The 16,727-nt window shown below is 46.1% G+C and overlaps 1 long non-coding RNA gene across 1 annotated transcript; it reads left to right on the top strand.

The window, feature by feature from the left end:
- The first annotated feature begins 454 nt into the window (after positions 1–454).
- On the top strand, positions 455–13,887 carry LOC308486529. The gene is made up of 3 exons (XR_013991130.1): positions 455–541; positions 4,281–4,325; positions 13,700–13,887. It is a non-coding gene; the product is annotated as an uncharacterized lncRNA (long non-coding RNA).
- The last annotated feature ends 2,840 nt before the right edge of the window (positions 13,888–16,727 follow it).

The following is a 16,727-nucleotide window of genomic DNA, read 5'->3' on the forward strand; positions in this document are numbered from 1 at the left end:
GAGCAGACACCAGCTGAATCCGCTCTGGCTCCGGAGGTGATCAAGGACCCATTGCCTGCAGGTGCTCCTCTCCCAGCCCTGTCAGGGGAAGGTGAGGTTGCCTCTGGGTCCAGTAACCCTCCAGCCTCTCCTGAGCTGCAGAGGCTCAGGGCAGAGAGGCAGAGGGAACTAAGTTCTCTCAGGAGGAGTGCTCGCCTCCAGGCCAGGGGAGGCGAGGCACCTGTGGACCGGGGCCGCCCTATGCCTCGGAGGAGATAAAGGCCAGCCTGCCCAGTCCCAGGTTGCGGGAGCAACGTTGTTGGTAACCTGTTCCTGCCGGCACCCTGACCTGCTCTCCTGAGTTCCTGACCATGCCTGACTCCTCGCTTTGGACCTCTCTTCACCCCTGACGGACAGCCTCCTTACCTTTGACCTAGGACCGGACTTAGACCACACTGTGCGGTAAACCTCCCCCAGGACCAGCACACAGGCTGATGTTATCTTCTCCTTCTTGTGGATGGAGAGCTTGGGTTGAGCACAGTGGCTATCCTGAGGCCACCTGGTGAGTTAATGGCCGAGGTACCTCTTGAACCGGGCTTTCCTCAGCTTACACTTTCAGCTACCAGACTACACCCTGCCTGCAGAAGAGCTTCTTTCTCCCATCTCACCTCTGTCATGGAGACACTGAAGAAAAGTGTTTTTTAACTTTGGCTCCCCATTTCACACTGCGTAAAATATTTCACAGATGGCGCTGGGCCTTCAGCCAAGCTGGCTGTAGCTCGATTCCCTTTGGCGTTTGCTGGCAGGGTATTTCCAAGATGGCGTTCGCCTTCCCCCTTACGTTCTGTTCCTTTGCTCTCCACCTCAGATGTTTTTCTGGCTTAAGATGCCCAACATAATTAGCTGTGTTTGTTTCCTTCCGAAACCTGTACTTTCTCCTCCTCCTCCTCCTCCTCTCTCTCCCCCACCCCTTTCATAAGAACGCCTTCATTTTCACGTCTGTTTTGCCTCAGTCTTTTCTTCTGGCTAGTTCCATAGCCAAAAGAAAAACTGTACATCGCTGGATAATTAATGAGACTTTTATTATCTTTGTAAGAGTATAAAGAAATCTTCAGCTGTCAGAAATGGGATATGTGTGTACAAGTATATGTGTTATATACTGCTGGGAAATGCATGAGGGGGAAAAAATCCAGCAGAGTAGAAAGTCTGGTTTTACTGGCTGGATAAATAATTCCATGTGCTTTAGCTTTCAAGTTAAGTTCAGCCCTGGAGATTTACTGCCGGTCAGTGTTGACAATATTGAGTTGGATGGATTGGTGGTCTGGATTGGTGGTCTGTACAGCAGTTTCCAAGGGATGCGGGTGGTGCTGTGGGTTAAACCACAGAGCCTAGGACTTTCTGATCAGAAGGTCGGCAGTTAAAATCCCCGCAACGGGGTGAGCTCCTGTTGCTCAGTCCCTGCTCCTGCCAACCTAGCAATTCGAAAGCACGTCAAAGTGCAAGTAGATAAATAGGTACCACTCCGGTGGGAAGGTAAACGGCGTTTCCGTGCGCTGCTCTGGTTCATCAGAAGCAGCTTAGTCATGCTGGCCATATGACCCGGAAGCTGTACGCCGGCTCCCTCGGCCAATAAAGCGAGATGAGCGCCGCAACCCCAGAGTCGGTCACGACTTGACCTAATGGTCAGGGGTCCTTTACCTTTACCTTTTTACAATAGTTTCCTATGCTGCAAGGTTAGCAGGCAAGCAGCAGTCACAAACCTGACTTCTGTCTTCAAATATCTGTCATGTGCAAATCTGGGAGCAGCCTTGATTTCTGTTGATCCAGAGAGCTGGGTTAGAACTAATAGGTGGAACTTGTAGGACAGCAGAGATCAGCTGTCAATATTTCTAATTGGAAGGGCGGTTTGACAGTGGACTAGCCTGCCTTGGGAGGTGGCGGGATCTTTTATGCTGACAACATTTAAGCAGAAACTGTGCAGAGAGCTGTCAGGGAAGCTGGAGTTGTAGATTCTGTGTTGTAGGTTCTGAGTGGAGCAGGGGTTGGGCTAGATGGTCTCCAGTGTACCCTACAATGCAAAAATTCTGCGATTGCGTTCCAGTTTTCCAAGTGTTAAATTGGAAATGTTCTATGGCTGAATTGGCCAATAATGGCGACTCATTCTTTGATTTAATTTAGGCTTGTTTGGTTTTCTGGTAACCAGCGTGGGAAATTTGGTGGTCGGCATTACACCCAGAAACAAAATAATTCAGTGCAACTTGAGGGAAACAATCTGTTACTTAGGATATAAAATTAGGCACTATCTGCACCATACATTCAAAGCAGCATCATACCACTTTAAACACTCATGGCTTCCCCAAAAGGATCCTGGGAAGTGTAGTTTGTTAAGGGCTCTTAGTGTCTTACATTCTGAGACCCAGTGTGGTGTAGTGGTTAAGAGTAGTGGACTCGTAATCTGGTGAACCGGGTTCGCTTCCCTGCTCTTCCATATGCAGCTGCTGGGTGACCTTGGGCTAGTCACACTTCTCTGAAGTCTCTCAGCCCCACTCACCTCACAGAGTGCTTGATGTGGGGGAGGAAGGGACAAGGAGAATGTTAGCCGCTTTGAGACGCCTTCGGGTAGTGATAAGGCGGGATATTAAATCCAGACTCCTCCTCTTCTTCTTCTTTAGAAGACACCTATTTCCTGGGCAGAACTGCAATTTCCTGAGTGGTTTAGTAGTTGATCCTTCTTCCAAGGGAACTCTGGGAATTGTAGTTCTGTGAAGGTAATGGGGTCTCCTAACAACTCTCAGCACCCTTAGCAAACTACAGTTCCCATGCTTCTTTGGGGGAAGCCATGACTATTTAAAGCGGTATAATACTGCTTTATAGTGCAGGTGGGGCCTTAATTTGCTATTGAGCTCATGTGGCAATTAACGGCTCCTTAGTTTCCAGGCCCACTTATGCACACGACACTTATTGCACACTGCATTTAAAACCAGCATGAACAATCACAGCCGCATCTAAACTTACTTGTGCTTTTCTTAAAGTCTGCATTCAAATCTTTCTAAATAAGACCTTATTTACCTGTTGATTCTTTAGTCGAGTTAGAGTTTTGGAAAGCTGGCATGAGTTGATGGGTGCAGCTAATTTTCCTGCTGTGAATGCAATTAAAATAGTTTGCATATTCCGGTGTAGCTTAGTAAGAAAGAGAGTAAAGTGTAATCCAAAAAGCTGCCTTTTCAAATGGCTTTATTTTATCAAGTGGTCACCAGGTGAGTCAGTTTCACCATACCTCCAATCTGCAATGCGGAGGTAATAATAAAGGGCTGTCTTCTAGGGAGGTTGTAATGATTGCAGAAAACAAACCTTGTGACTAGCAAGGAGAAAGCTGAAGCAATAGTCCCAGTTCAAATGAGCCACTAAATCAGGCACCCCCAACCTGCGGCCCTCCAGATGTTTTGGCCTACAACTCCCATGATCCCTAGCTAACAGGACCAGTGGTTAGGGATGATGGGAATTGTTGGGAAACTGTGTACATGCAGCTACTCACACAGAGTCAATTAAGGTTTGGCAGACAGCCAGAAGTCAATCTGAAGGAGTAAGTCTGCCTGGTGATAACAGAGACATGGAGGCAGCTCCCTGATTGGTCAAGCTCTCTCAAGGGAGTGATAATTAATGGCCTACTAACTGGAATGTGTTAGTTCGTGAGTTCAGTGTTCAGGAGTTTGGTGTTCAGAGTTCTGTGTCAGTGTAGCAGTTGTGTCAGAGAGGGCTAGCAAAAGATCCGTGTTCTGTTCTTGTAAATAATCCACTGTATATAATAAACACCTAACTACAAGTTCCTGGTTCCTGCTTCCTCTATCCTGTCTGCAGCCAAGTTGCCAATTGCTTCCGTGGATTCTGCGTTTACTCTGCTAGGTCTGGCTAAGGTCCTGCAACTAGTCGGAAAGTTGCGAAACACCAACAGGTTTTGCCAATAGGAATTGTAGTCCACAACATCTGGAGGGCCGAAGGTTGGGGATGCCTGCACTAAACCAAGGTTTGAATTAGCTTAATGCAGTGTGAGAAAGGCCCCTTCCACAACACCTTGAAGGATAAAGCAATTATGAATTGCATAAGTTGAAAATCCAAATGAAACTGAGTTGCACTTCCCTGGTTTCCTTGCTTACAATCTTCCACCATTGTCTGTACTCATTTTTTGAAGTTTGAATCTGCAGTCACGAGTACTAGAAACTTGTAACCGCCTCAACTCTTCTGATTGCAACAGTGCCTGGATCCAACTTTTAGAATGACTTGTTTAATTGTTTTGTTTTCAGCACAGACAAGAGGAAACCTAGGCAGTAAAGCAAGCTGGCTTGAAGGTAAGGACAAATTATTTTAATTGAATTTACTTCTGAGTAATTGCTCTTTGGGAGGGAAAAAAAAAGGCAGGTATGCTAATATGCATTAGTGTATACATTAGTGTATGTATAGTCATCTGTCTTGTTTTGTTTTAATAAAAGGGGATGTTGTTGTTTTTTAAAAAAACGAGGTATAATTTTGGTAATGTTCAGTAAACACCTGTGTTTGTCAGCAGAGAGAATTCCTAATCAGAACAGGCAAGGATCTTTTTGGTTGTTGTGATCATGTTCCTGGATTTAATTGCACTTTGTCTGAATGGCTGGCTATTTTAAAGTGATCCTTTATGACTTTTGTGTAAAATGCATTAAGTAAAAAAATAAATAAATGAAAAGGGGTTTCCTATCAGTGATAAGCTCAGTAGTATATGGAGGGAGATATTTCACCTGAAATCGTAGTAACGTGTATATGCCGCACCTCGATAAATATAGTTTAGGCTGGTACAGTGGAACCTTGGTTCCTAAGCTTAATCAGTTCTGGGAGTCTGTTTGATTCCTGAAATAGTTCGGGAACCAAGGCAAGGCTTCTGATTGGCTGCAGCAGCTTCCTGCAGCCAATCAGAAGCCGCAGAAGCTGCGCTGGGCGTTCGGCTTCCAAAGAATGTTTGAAAACCGGACCAATTCCTTCTGGTTTTCATTTGTTCGGGAGCAGGAATGTTCAGCTCCCAAGGCGTACGGGAGCCAAGGTTCCACTGTACAATGTTTCATGGGGCAGGAACAGATAAACTGGTTCAGTGAGAAAAGTTCTATCAAAGAGTAAAATGAAGTGAGTTTATTGCCTATAGGTGGCATCCAAGCTGGAGAATAAGTATATATACTAATAATGAGCTCAGGTTTCCCAACTATGGATCCTTAAGTTACCAAAACTGCACCACCGGCACGTAGGAGGCTGTTTCAGGTTTGCAGAAGTACAAAAGATCTCTGGAAGCGTGGTCCAATATGGACTGAGCAGGGTCTGTGGCCTTAGAATTCTGATTGGCTGTTGGAGAGCAGGAGGGGAGGGGACAGAAAACCAGGAGGGATGGAAAATGGAATAGAATGCCCGGAAAGAGGGCATGGCTGGGTGACTGGCTGGGATTCTGGACAGGAACACTCCCAACATGCTGCTTTTTGTTGCAGATCCCATCTACCGTATTTTTTGCTCCATAAGACACACTTTCCCCCTCTTAAAATCTAAGGGGAAATGTCTGTGTGTCTTATGGGCTTCCCCTGCCAGCCCCACAAGCTCCTGAGCAGCTCTGGGGTAGCCCACAAAGCCTCCGCAGGGCAGTGGGGAGCCTTCATCCCGCTGCCCTGCGGAGGCTTCGCACGGCTATCCCTGGCTTTTGCGGGAGGTGGGGGAAGGGACAGAGCGAGGCTCTCTCTCTTCCCCCACCTCCCGCAAAAGCCCCCAAGAGCCGCATTTTTTTCCTTGAAACCCCCCCCCCCCAAGTAGGTGTGCCTTATGGTCAGGTGTGCCTTATGGAGTGAAAAATACGGTAATCTCCTAAAATGACAGTGTTGTGAAGCCAGACATCTTCATACAGCCAGGCTGGATTTGATGATTACACCCACAAACATCTGAACTTCTTCATCATCTGAAGAAGTGTGCTTGCACACGAAAGCTCATACCAAGAACTAACTTAGTTGGTCTTAAAGGTGCTACTGGAAGGATTTTTTTTATTTTGACTGCTTGTATGTTTGTGTGTGGGTGTGTAATGATCATTGTGCAAAGTCATTGTGATGCCCGTCCTTCCTTTCTCTAAGCTTGTGTGTTTGTGTGTGTGTGTGCAGCCTCTTGATATTCGCCTGCTCAGGCAAATGGAACCATGATGGTTCAGTGGATTGAGCAGGGGAATTTTAAGAGAATCTGCTGCCTGAGGTAGCTACATCATGCTGCCCAATGGTAGGGCCAGTCCTGATCCAGCAGGACAGAAACACAAAGTTCTGAGCTGAGCAATACAAGCAATGAACGTGGTGTGAATAACTTCCAACACAACTTTTCTTAAACACAATTTTTCTTTGTTGTTTTGCACCGACTTCAAATTCCCCGACTCCCCTTATATCTTCAGCCCCTCCTGCTGCCACAAAAATGTCTGGCTGCATGCCCATGGCTGTTCTTCAAAATTCTTGGATTCTCTGGACTGTTTTCTAGCCCAAGGATTGCCAGTTTGGTGTCCTCCAGATGTGGCTGGACTCCAACTCCCATCAGCCCCAAACAACATGGCCAACGGTGAGGTCTAACAGCAGCTGGAGGACACCACATTTACTACTCCAGCTAAATTCTCTGGTTAGCAGGGTTGCCATATTTTGAAGAGCAAAAAAAGAGGACACATTTGCCCACTTCTACTTTTAACTATGGATCACTGTGACGACTCTACTCATGAAAAAGAGGACGTGTCCTGGAAAAAGAGAACATATGGCAACCGTGGATGGCTCCCGTGCTCCACTAATCCATTTGCCAAACTGGGAAAGCTCTGTTTTTAGTTTTAGTCAAAAAGATGAGAGCCGTACGGCAAAACTTTTTGGTTCTTAATTCACAGGCGTCAATAGAGCCAGAGAGAGACTGGAATGAAGGCTCCATTTAAGGAGTACCGACTTTAATTTCCACGTCAAACAACTCTTTTAATGATGTTCAGAGAGCTTTTGAAGCTATTTTCTTTTCCTTACAGGTCAACCGTTCAGTTTGCCCGGTGGTCAGCTTTCTGAACTGTTAACGATTCGCATTTCAATGCGAACATAAAGATCATTATGTTAAAATTGGCACACATCAGGGTTCTCCTGGTATTCTACCACCAGTTGAGATTTTAGGGGCTGGAGACATTCAGGGGGTTGAGAAGAAACCCAAAGAAATCATTATATTCTGCTGAAGGTAACTGATTTTCCTCCTCCACAGGAACTGTCAATGAAACGTATATATTTTGCATAATGAAACAGATGACAAACTGGGCCAACCTATCTATTAATGAGACTCCTGTAATGCTAGAATGCATGGACGTGGGGAGTGCATGAAGAGCAGAGGAAATTATTGCTCTGATCATAATTTTTTTTAAAATAAAAAAACCTCCAATTTTAATCAAACCCTCCTCTGGGATCCTTGAATTCTCTGGCGCCTTCTAATGCCCAGTGTAATTTGAATTAAGAAAAAAGAAAGAGGGGGAAAAAGAGAGAGAGGACGGGGGGAATGTAAAGACATTCCAGGTTAAGATATAAAGGCTTGTTTTAAATCAACTCATTCAGACACGAAACATATTATTAAGTAGGGGGGAAACTTACCGGTAAGGTGTTGAAACAGGGTTTGACTTATGTATATTAACTTCCCACCCCCTGGGAGATGGCGCAGAGTGGAGTGTCCTGCCAGCTGGACTGATTGCACAGAACTGTTCTCAGGCTGCAATCCTATTCCCGTTTACCTGGGAGTAAGTCCCACTGAACTTGGAAGGGTTTTCTCCTGAGTAGACATGCATAGGACTGAGCTGTAAAACTCCCCATTTAGGTGTGAAGGGAATTTGGCTGCATTCAGGTCAGTGGTCTGTTCTGCCTTGCTACAGAAATGAAAATATGTCACCCACCACAGTGCCGAAAACGATAGGAGGGGCAGTCAATTAAATAATTTTAAACTGGTCATATACCTTATAAGTGGCACAGCAGCATGCGACAGTGACCGCACCTCAGGAACGGCTTCGACTGGCCAGCTAAACCAGGTGAGGGTAGACGATGGGTCTCAAATCCTTGGTGAGTTAGGGAATCTGGCAGATTGAGCAGACGGGACTAGAAGTGGATCCAATAGTCAATAAGGCAGTTTCTGCGCATGCTGTGGGCAGACGGGGCTCATCTTCCTGGGACAGGAGCCCATGTAGGAAAAGGAAAACTGTAATACTAAACCTCCTCTCCCTTGTGGGATATATTTAGGAGGAGAAAACCCGACACAAATCCAGCGTGCAGTCCCTTAGACAGTTGGATGGCCCCTTGTCCGCCTCCTTCCAGCAACTCCTGCAGCTAAAAGGTAAAGGTAAATGTACCCCTGACCATTATGTCCAGTCACGGACGACTCTGGGGTTGCGGCGCTCATCTCGCTCTATAGGCCGAGGGAGCCGGCGTTTGTCCACAGACAGCTTCCGGGTCATGTGGCCAGCATGACTAAGCCGCTTCTGGCAAAACCAGAGCAGTGCATGGAAACGCCATATACCTTCCCGCTGGAGAGGTACCTATTTATCTACTTGCACTTGGACGTGCTTTCAAACTGCTAGGTTGGCAGGAGCAGAGACCGAACAACGGGAGCTCACCCCGTCACGGGGATTCGAACTGCCGACCTTCTGATCGGCAAGCCGTAGGCTCTGTGGTTTAGACCGCAGTGCCACCCGCATCCCTACTCCTGCAGCCAAGCTGGTGCCAAATAGATTGCTGTACTTCCTTTGGATCACATCAACGAAACTGAGGTGGGGCGGTGTCTTGTTGTCTGGGCAGTCCAGGACCTCCATGCGCACTGCCCTGGCTTGCTTTTCTTTCCAGTTTTTGTATTTGTGTGTCAGGTTTAAGGTGCTGGTTTTGACCTTTAAATCCCTATGCGGCCTAGGACCCACGTACCTACGGGACCACCTCTCCTGGTATGCCCCGCGGAGGACCTTAAGGTCCACAAATCACAACATTTTGGAGGTCCCAGGTCGCAAAGTGGTTAGATTGGTCTCAACTAGGGCCAGGGCCTTTTCAGTACCGGCCCTGACTTGGTGGAACGCTCTGTCACAAGAGACTAGGGCCCTGCGGGACTTGACATCTTTCCGCAGGGCCTGCAAGATGGAGCTGTTCCGCCTCGCCTTTGGCTTGGACTCAGTCTGACCTTTATGTTTCCCTCCCCTTATAGTTTTGATCTATGGGCTACTTTTAAAATGAGGCTGCATTTTAAATTGCATTTTAACCTGTATTTTAAACTGGTTTCCCCCCCTTATTATGTTTTTACTGTGATTTTACTCATGTTAGCCGCCTCTGGCCAGGGAGGGTGGGGTATAAATAAAATTTATTATTATTATTATTATTATTATTATTAGCAAACACACACACAAACCTGTTAATACAGATACATACATGAAACTCTAGATCTCATCTGTCTGTTCCCCACAACCCCACATTTAATACTCCTTCTGGGCAATGCACCAACAGCAAATCCAGTTTTAACCGAGGTCATTTTGAGAATCCCTGCCAGTAAAGACCCATCCGCTCTTCACGAAAAGAAATAAAAAAACACACGAAATAAAAAATCCTGTGCAAAGCAAAGACCATTGTGTTGTGCTTCCCGCCTCCCCTGTAGTGAATCTTATGTATGTAAACATTCAAACAGCCTAATTAGAGCCTTATTATTTTGAGAATGATTATGCAAGCAGGATCCCAAATCGGTCGGAGCCTCCAGCCTAGCTGTGTTTTGAACGAAGTGCTTTCCCTCCCCTTCCCGGTGTGATGTTTGAATATATGACTTGCTTACTGTGCTCTGAACTTGAAGACCTCTTAGCCCATCCGGCTACCTTGCCTCAGAAAGGGTTTGCAGAGCTGGAAAAGGGCAAGCAAACTTATCAAGGGGACGGAGCGACTCCCCTATGAGATAAGCTTGCAACATTTGGGGCTGTTAAGTTTAGAGAAAATGTGACTAAAGGTGGGCAGACGTGACAGGGGTAATCACTTCTCCGTACAAGGGTGTATCCAGCATTTCTCAGAGTAGACCCACCGAAAAATAATGGATATGGCCTTTTTATGCGTCTTCTCTGAGTTAAACCTAACTGGACACAACCCAAAGAACATAGCTGAACTTCAGAATTCACTCCCACACGCTGTAGTGATGACCATCATCTTGGGTGACTTTAAAAGACTGCAGATCCAGGTTAAGGCTGTCAGCTCGTCATGATGGTTTATGATCTCAGAAGCACAATGCCTTGGAAGGCAAGTGTTGTTGCACTCGGGTCCTATAATTAGCTGGGTCCAGAAGGCGAGACATTTCTGTTGTGTGCCACCCCACATGGGAAGACTCTGTTGTCAACAAAAATCTGCCCTTTTCCCCTTATGCGGTATTCAACCTTCCGTAGGTTCCCTATTAGTAGGAGTAAATAACAGAGGCAACCAGAGAATATTCAGAAGCAAAGCAGCTAGTAAGCTTGATCTTTATTGATCTGTTGCAACAGGGTCCTCACTCGCCACACACAGGAGGGAGGAGGAACCCAGAACAAAGGTGTGTCCACCCTTATATAGACATTTTAAATTCCCTCCATGGAGTCCAAGACCACCCCCAGAAATATCATACCTACATTACAGAAAGGCGGTATACAGCAGAAATCTGAGTGCGTTGTTTACCTCCTGTCTGCCAGGTTACCTGTTTAATGGTCACTTGATTGGATTGCCTGGGGAGCCTGGCCAGTCTTTTGTAATGATAAATACTTACCGTATTTTTCGCCCCATAGGGCGCACCGGCCCACAAGGCGCACCTAGTTTTTGGGAGGGGAAATAAAGAAATTTCCCCCCCCCCCAAGGTGCAAGGCTGGGGCGGGGGAAGCCCGAGCTTCCCCCGACCCCAGCCCCCAGAACAGGCTGCTCTCTGCAAGCCGTGGGAGCCCTCCCGCGGCTTGCACAGAGCTACCCGAAGCCCCGGCACAACTGCTGAGCATGCCGGGGCTTCGGGATGAGAGGCAGTGCTGCGCAAGCCGGGGGAGCTCTCCCGCAGCTTGCGCAGAGCTACCCGAAGCCCCGGCACAACTGCTGAGCACGCCGGGGCTTCAGGATGAGAGGCAGCGCTGCGCAAGCCGGGGGAGCTCTCCCGCAGCTTGCGCAGAGCTACCCGAAGCCCTGGCGTGACTGCTCAGCGCGCCGGGGCTTCGGGATAAGAGGCAGCTCTGCCCAAGCCGTGGGAGCCCGGGGGAACTCCTGTGGGCTCCCACGGCTTGAGGATAGCTTCCTGAAGCCTGGAGAGGGAGAGGGGTCGGTGCGCACCGACCCCTCTCGCTCTCCAGGCTTCAGCGAAAGCCTGCATTCGCCCCATAGGACACACACACATTTCCCCTTCATTTTTGGAGGGGAAAAAGTGCGTCCTATAGGGTGAAAAATACAGTAGTTCCTGAGCCAGGTCACAGACTCACACCTTATTCATATCTTAAATGTGCCCTTAAGACAGGATTTGTGAGGAAAGAGACAAGGGGGAGGCTTTTCCGTTTTCCTTTGACCTTGCAGAGAAAACATTTGCTCAGTTTGGGAATCAAAAATGGTTTCAGGTCGGTCTTCCTGTGCTGATCTATGTACGTGCTTGGTTGGTACATTTATGAACATTTATTATATATCTAAGACTTTAAAATTCTTATCACAACACCTTCCTGTTAAATTGAGGCTGGCATCTTCCCTGATCTTCACTTCATCTTTCAGTACCTCCCTAAGACTTACCTTTGCACCCAGACCTTTGCTGGTGCTCCCTTCCAATATCTGATCTATTCATTTCCTTCTTGTTCTCTGCTTATTTTATTACATTCTGTTTTTTATTAATGCATTACATGTTTAATTTTGCACACCACCTCAAGCCTGTTGTGAGTTAAGGTTGGGTAGATAGATAGTTGGCGGAATTCCTCGTGTGTAAACGGCCTCAGCCTTGTGCTCTCACAAAGGCAGAAGTCCTTCTCTTTGTCCAAAATATACTTACCGGCTCTTTCACCCCATGCATGCTAGACGGCACGTGTATGTGAGCACTAGAGGCAACATTGTTGTTGTTGTTATTGTTGAGTTGCACACAAATGAATGAATAAACCAGCAAGATGAAGCAGGAGGGGCATGACACAAGGTCTCCAAAGCCCTTGGACCTCAGAGCTAGCAATGCCTTTGAAGACTTTCTTCCATGTCTCTTTCATGATTCATTGCTCATGCGCTTGGTAGTTTTATTCCATGACCGGTGGTGGGTCCCTTGGGGATTGTGGAGATCTGAAAGTTATTGTTGCAAATATGGATATTGTCAGTATGGAGGAGTGGGGTGGTGGAGAGGAAGAGTTCTAAATAAAATACAGTGCCACGGCCCTTCAAGTTGTTGTTGTTGTTTCTGTTGTTTGGAGAGACGCAAAACAACTGTTGCAAGAGCTGCTCATCCTTTTTTGTTGTGTTGCTTTACATTTTCTTTATTGTTTAGCCCTGTGAAATGAGATATCCCAGGGACATGAAACCATGTCATCAAAGAGCTCAGAAATCCATGTGTTGATAGAAACAAGTCCGCATATCAAAGGCATTTCATCCTGAGAGAGAAGAGGCTTTGTCCTCCTCCTACCCAACTTGGCTTCAAAAGAACCTCTGCCTCCTTCAATCAGAGGAAAGTCCAAAGTTGAATTAAAATGTTTCTCACACAATGGCTAGCGTAGTTGAGCCATGCCAATTTCATGGACTGTCTTGCAAGAAAGTGCTGTAGGACATGTTGCATCCAAACACTTTTGATTTTTGCAGTCTAATGAGCCAGGTTGATTAAATGCTGTTATTTGGTGTTGTAGAGCCAGGACTCATCATCCTCCAGGAATAGAGGTAGGAGCCTCAGTCACTTGGCCACCATATCCTCTATAAGAGAAAGGAGCAATTTTGTTAAGTGGGGCTCTTGCAATAAAAACCTTTTAAATCTACTTTGTAAAATTAAATATTATTTAATCCACATATGGATATACATGCAACTTGCCTTCTTAGTAGAGTTGACACTGGGCACTGAATGTCCAAAGAACTGGGGTAGAATTGGAGCAGAATGCAAAAACTGAGCAACGTGATGATGTCAGGTTACAGAATAAGTTGCATGGGCTGTTTCACAGCAAGGAATGTGACAGAGAGCTGCCATTTTGTGCAACAGGCCTTTCTTTCTTATAATGTGTAATTTTACCTTGGGTGCTGGTGAAATTTATTGAGATTGCTGGTTACATGGAGCATGGAGCTCCAAAGTATGGTTGATTGGTTGTTGTTTTTTGGGGTAGGAGTAGAGCACATGATTTCTATGCAGAAGGTCTAGAGTTCAATCTCCACCACCCCAAATCAAAAGATTCAGGTTGTGATATGGGCCCCTAGTTGATACCCAAGAGAAACGCTACCAGCCAGACAATATCAACCTAGTTTTTGGGAAGTTAGGCATTTGCTGAATTGTTGCTCTCTGTGATATGTACCCTGCCCCAAGATCAATTGAGATCAATGGTGGTTCTGACATCTGTAGTCCAAAACATCTGTAGTGAAGCCTGCCCTATAGATTGAAAGTAAAGAACTGCCATGATGTTGTCCGTGTAGAGCATTGTATGCTAAATTGTTCCTATGCAGGGGCAGTGATATCTGCCCCTCCTGCCATTCTGATCTCCATCATTTTTTTGACCCCAATTATCCAGCGTAAACAAATGAAGAGGAAGTATGTGGATTCGGTATGATTCATTCAAAACAGAAGGCGAGGAGCGCACTCGTATCAACACATTCCAGGACTTGCTAGCGTAGCACAACTAAATTCAGCAGCGCTGTGATATTGATTTGATTAAAAATGGTTTAAGACTTGTAAATGTCACTGGAACTTAGCAAAATGAACGTTATTAAATCCTTCTGGTGATGGGGAAAACTAACAAAGGGATTTGCAGCGGTTTCTGTAATTAATTGCTCTGTCATGATTTATATTAACTTACAGTATGACTCCATTAGCGCGGACCTGTCATCTCTACTCAAGGAACCACCAAGTAATCACTACCACATTAAAGAATAAATTAGTTTTTGGCTGGGAGCCTAGTTGTGGAATGTTTCATTTGTGTCTGCCTTAGACATATGTACCTAATAAAAGTTGGGAAGAATGAGTTAAGGCACATATACATCAACGTCCTTCGACCATATTTTAGAGACAATATGATCGGCATTGTTCATTAGAGCTAATGAATCACTTTATGCCAATTGCATTGCCTCATTTTCTTCTTTTTCTCCTTTTTTTGGTGAATGCCTTTAGGTGATCCATGAAGCAAAAGACGGATGAAACAATGAGTCTTCCCCCTCCCCACCCCTGAGGGATTTCTTTCCCCTCCCATTTGTGTTTTGTGGCCTGTGGTTGTAATAATAACTTCATCTGGTTTTGGTTAACACTTCATTACCCTGGGCTTGGATAAATTATCCTCTTGGTCCTTTTCCACTTGCAGACACGTGGGGGAAGCCAAGGTCTTAGCTGCTACTTATTGCCGATTAGGAGATTTGTAAGGTTCTATCAAGACATCAATGGCTTTGATAGTTGGGATATATTTTAAATGGTTTGCCCTGGGTTCTTCTTATTCTCTCCCTCCCCTTCCTTTTGGTGCTCTGCCTATGCTAACAATTGTTTCCATACCCACACAGGCTCCTACGACCTTAAGAGAGTTCAGGTGTTAAAGCTTTAACTGCCTTTCATTTTCTGCTTGGGCGAGGGTAAATCGTTGGCCAAGCCTTCCCTAACTTGGACTGAAACGCCAATCAGCACACTGGATGGCGCTGATCACAGGGATAGCCCAAAACATATGGAGAGCACCAGGTTGGCAAAGGCAGATATAAGGAGTTTCCTTGTCTAGAGGGAACTGTAAGAACTAGAAGGGGTACAGGTTGCAAAGATCCCAAATTGCATTTCTCTACCTTCCTTTATGGGACACGGGTGGTGCTGTGGGTTAAACCACAGAGCCTAGGACTTGTCGATCAGAAGGTCGGCGGTTCGAATCCCCATGACGGGGTGAGCTCCCATTGCTCGGTCCCAGCTCCTGCCAACCTAGCAGTTCGAAAGCAAGTCAAAGTGCAAGTAGATAAATAGGTACCGCTCCGGTGGGAAGGTAAACGGTGTTTCCGTGCTCTGCTCTGGTTCGACAGAAGCGGCTTAGTCACGCTGGGCACATGACTCGGAAGCTGTACGCCGGCTCCCTCGGCCAATAAAGCAAGGTGAGCGTCACAACCCCAGAGTCGGTCACGACTGGACCTAACGGTCAGGGGTCCCTTTACCTTTACCTTTCTTTATAATGTGTAATTTGAGGAACAGGCACCTGTCCACTCCTTCTTCACATTATTGGGCATTAGAAGGGGGGGGGGAGGAGAAATGATCAACCCTTGAACGGTCGTGGACCCACATTTTGGGGGCCCTGAAGCTTGAACTGTTATGGGGCCCACTTCACAGCCAGCAATGACGTCTGGGTAAGCTCCATTATCTTCTTCAATGGGGTTGTTCCGTAACAGAGCAGCACAAATTTTCCACGAGTTTGTGTTTTTGGGTACTGCTTAAGTGCTTTGGTGATCTCTTGGCTATTCCTCTAGGGCAGGCATGGCCAAACTTGGCCCTCCAGCTGTTTTGGGACTACAACTCCCATCACCCCTAGCTAACAGGACCAGTGGTCAGGGATGATGGGAATTGTAGTCCCAAAACAGCTGGAGGGCCTAGTTTGCCTATGCCTGATTTGGGTCTTGGTCTCTGTTAGAAAGGGGAAAGAAATTACATTAGCCATAGCAGCAGAGCAGCCAACTTAACGCAACGGTCCACCTTTGCAACATCTGTGCCACTGACTCTCAAACTTTGGGATTATTGAAATATACACAACAACAAACCAATCAATTTGAGTCATGCAACTCACATGGGGTCTACGGGACCCATTTTTTTAAAAGCAATGTGGACCGTTACCTCTGGGGTCCCTCTGAGATGAGGGACCCTGAAGCTTAGGCTTCGTTCATTTCATAGTAGATTCACCCCAGAACTTGAATAAGGAAAGGCCAAACACCTCTGGGAGTAGGAATGAGCAACACTGCTAATTCCAGTTTCTCTCGGTTTCTCATTTTTCCAGTCTAATCCACATTTTCCATATTTCTGCATTAGTTTGCAATCTTTATGGGCAGAGTTACAGTGATAGTGGTACCCCCACAAATTCTGTGTGAGAGAGTTTGGGCCGCACAGCCAGGGAGTACTTTCATGCAGATGAAATTTAGGAGAAGCGGTGCCTCCTTATTAGAGATGGGCAATTTGTTGAGCTTGGCACCTGGTTTTTCTAACCTTAAGGTCAGTTCTCCACATTTCCGCATCAGCTTGCCGGTTTTGTTTCTAAAGTTCTCATGAAAACCCATCAGCATTGCAGTGCAAATTTCTTCTAATGTACACATTTTTTGTATGAAGTTTTCCTTAATACACTTTTTTCCCACGACAATTTCCCCTAATACAATGCATCTTTGTATGTTTGTGTTTTTTTTTTTGCTAATATATGCATTTATATGCACACTTTAGCCTAGCATATGCGTTTTGGTAGACATTGCTTGGCTGGAGAAATGTATTGCAAAATTCAAAACAGTGTGAATTTCGGAGGGCAGCTGTATTTTCGCTTGCGAATTGTTTCGGAAAATGTGAATCGGGTAGGTTTGACTTTACATGCAAACTGAATCAAAAGA

This window comes from Podarcis pityusensis, assembly GCF_964106645.2.
Source record: "Podarcis pityusensis genome assembly, chromosome: 10".
NCBI classification, from domain to species: Eukaryota; Metazoa; Chordata; class Lepidosauria; order Squamata; family Lacertidae; genus Podarcis; species Podarcis pityusensis.